The sequence below is a fragment of the Zingiber officinale genome, chromosome 3A (genome assembly GCF_018446385.1).
Source record: "Zingiber officinale cultivar Zhangliang chromosome 3A, Zo_v1.1, whole genome shotgun sequence".
Taxonomy (NCBI): domain Eukaryota; kingdom Viridiplantae; phylum Streptophyta; class Magnoliopsida; order Zingiberales; family Zingiberaceae; genus Zingiber; species Zingiber officinale.
In genome coordinates, this window is record NC_055990.1 from 18259835 (window position 1) to 18262808 (window position 2974).

General features: G+C 44.9%; 1 long non-coding RNA gene across 2 annotated transcripts; it reads left to right on the plus strand.

The window, feature by feature from the left end:
- Positions 1–632: 632 nt before the first annotated feature.
- On the plus strand, positions 633–1749 carry LOC122053579. Of its 2 annotated transcripts, none has more exons than XR_006132251.1 (3): positions 633–1195; positions 1281–1393; positions 1684–1749. It is a non-coding gene; the product is annotated as an uncharacterized LOC122053579 (long non-coding RNA). The 2 variants fall into 2 exon arrangements; XR_006132250.1 differs by having other exon boundaries at positions 633–1149.
- The last annotated feature ends 1225 nt before the right edge of the window (positions 1750–2974 follow it).

A 2974-nucleotide genomic window follows, 5' to 3' on the forward strand; every position in this document is an offset into this window, starting at 1 on the left:
GGTCCAAGATAGCGTGGGATGGCACCAAGATGTTTCTCCAACTAACGGCTCGTCCACCCCCCCCCCCCCCCCCGCCCCGCGCAGCTCTCCAGAGACAATGGGTTAAAACCCTTATATAGGCTTGGGCACGGCTACGGTGGCATGTCCATGCCAATTTGGCACGACCATGCCCTTTCCCTTCTCTGATCGCGCTGCACGGTCGTGCCAATTGGCATGGCCGTGTGGTGTTTGCGCTCAGCTCCTGGGGCACGACTGTGCAAGGACGCACGATCGAGCACTTCGTGGTCTCGATCAAGGGGGGGCACGGTGGTGCAGGGTTACACGGCCGTGTACTGATCTTCCTTGGTCTCGGTCGCACAACCGTGTAGGGTTGCACGGCCGTGCACTTCTCCTCTTCAATCTGGTCACATGTGTAAAATACTGAAAAAGGACGAATAATCATAAGGGAATTTTTTTGGAATTTTAGAAATTTTTCAGGAATTTTTCGGAGCTCGTATGGCTTAGGTTACGGGGACAAATAATGGGCCTCGGGAAATCTTGTTTAGACTATCCTATTTAAACGAGGAAATGTTTGAATTTTCTTTTTAATTTTCTTTTCTTTTTCTTTATTTCTTTTCCTCCGTTCCTCTACTGTGTCGTTTCCTTCCCCGCGTGTCGCGCCCCGCTTACTCACCCGACCCATGCCATACGGTGCCGATGCCACCCAACCGACGCACCGACACCGCCAACGTTCACGACACCTCTTCTTCCCCACCAGTACAAAAGCTTTGAGCCGAATCCCTTCCACTTTTGTCGACTCTTTCCTCTTCCTCATCTGCTCTCAACCCCCTTCCTTTCGCTTAGATCTATCGACCACCAATCGTCGACAACGACGCCGACAAGCCCGACGAGCAGGGAGCAACGCCAAGCACAGGTTTCCTCCCCTAGCCAATCTTCTTTCCCTCTGCCCTAGTTTTGTTCGGCGCCACTGGATCCGCCGATCTCCTTCGACCACTGGACCGAGCTGGTGCCACCCAACCGCCGCGCATGAGAAGGGGTTCAAGATCCCAAGGTCAATGCCCTAGCTTCCGACTCCAGCCTCTGCCGATCTGCCGCCTGATCTTCCCTCCAGCTGGCTGCCGATGATTCAACTCAAGTGACATTCTACAAGTACGAACAGGGGCATGTTGTGGTGCCCTAGACCTCTACCTTTAATGTATTTCTCCTCTGGTCCAGCTTGACATCAGATAGGCACAGTTGAGGATGTATTGATTACTAATTGGGCATTGGAACCATGCTAGATAGCTGATTTGGGGCATTCGTTCGATGGTCAACAACGTCATCCAGCTCTGGCCACCAATTTCCAACATCAAACTTCTCCGATCGCAGATCAACATTAGCACGATCGAAGTAGGTGAGTTTGTTTGGATTGGTTTGATTCAATATGTAGTAGATTGATAATTTAGGGATGGATTGATTATTGGATTAGTGTGGATTTGTTGATTTTAGATGGTTATTGGATAATTGTAGTATGCCAATGTAGAAGGAATAACTATTTGGATTTGATTAGAGGAGGAATTTTTCCTTGCTGTAGTTACACCTAAAATGGAAATTTGGAATAATTAGGGTTCCTAGTATATAAGGATTTTGGTTTAGCTATTTTGTTTACAATAAAACTTAGCTAAACCGTACGATTCATTACAGGATTCGGATTCGGGACAAGCACATCGACATAGAGGTTGATTAGCTCAATCTACATTAGAGGCGGGTACCTTGACCTATCTATTTTGATATGTCTTGTTGATATGTTTAATATATTTTAGCAAGTAGCAATAATTATGTTTATATCTGCATCGGCATGTCACTATTTGTTTCCGAGCATGATTTGCTTGTTACTTGTTTAGAGTTCATGATCTGTTTATTATTTATGTTATAGAGGTAGTGACATGCCATGCTTTATGATATACCGGACTAGTTAGATACCATACCTAACATGTGTACCTAGATCATATTATTTGATCCACGTATATGGTACATGTTTTTATGGAGATATATAGGATCAGGATATTTCTATGCTTAGTGGCATGCACCATCTCGCATTATTACATGTTGTGCGATAGTCGGCTCCATTATTATTGAGCGCATCGCCAGTTACATGGGTCTGTACACACAATCACTCATGAGTTAGTGGTTTTTATTCAGGCAGGGTGTGTGCAGTAGGTTGCTCTATTTGGCTCCGTTGGTCCGCTCATAGGTAGTGTGATGCAGCGTGGTAGTCGGCAGGGATCCCTCCTCTGGACTGGCTCAGGGAGATGAGAGCATTGCACTCCCCCACTTATGATTTGGGGTAGGAGGATAGGTGTACTCCGATAGCACCCCGTCCACTCGGTCACTCATTAGGAGCAGTAACAACAGAGTGCACGGTTGTCACAGCCCTACCCACTCGGTCTCACCATTGTGTGTGAGATGGTTGACTGGCGTCAGGGGTGATCAGGACATGTCATTGGCATCATATGCATGATGCATTTATTGCTTGTGGTCGATGCACTTTATATGCTGCATTTTTTGTGGATGCATTGTTTGACATGCATACAGGATATGCATTTATTGCTTGTGTTTGCTGTGTAACACCCACTAAGCTTTTAAGAATAAATATGAGAATGATGAATTTGCCTTAGAAAAATAATAAGAAGTGAGTTGAAGTAAAAAGAAATAAAATGAAATAAAAAGAAGTGATGGTCAAGGATTGAACCTTGAACCTCTTATATTATAATTCATAGAATTAATTAGTAGAAACCAATTGAGATAGAGAGAAGATATTGATAGCAAAGGAGGGAAACTCATGATAAAGGTGAGAATAAAAGATAGCCAAAAGAAAACAAGAAAAGAGCAAGAGAAAGGCAACTTGCCTTCCTCCCTTTCTCTCCCTCTTCCTCTTTGATCTTGCCGAAATTTTAAAGAGGAGTTAAGGGGATTCATTCCCCCTTATTTTATC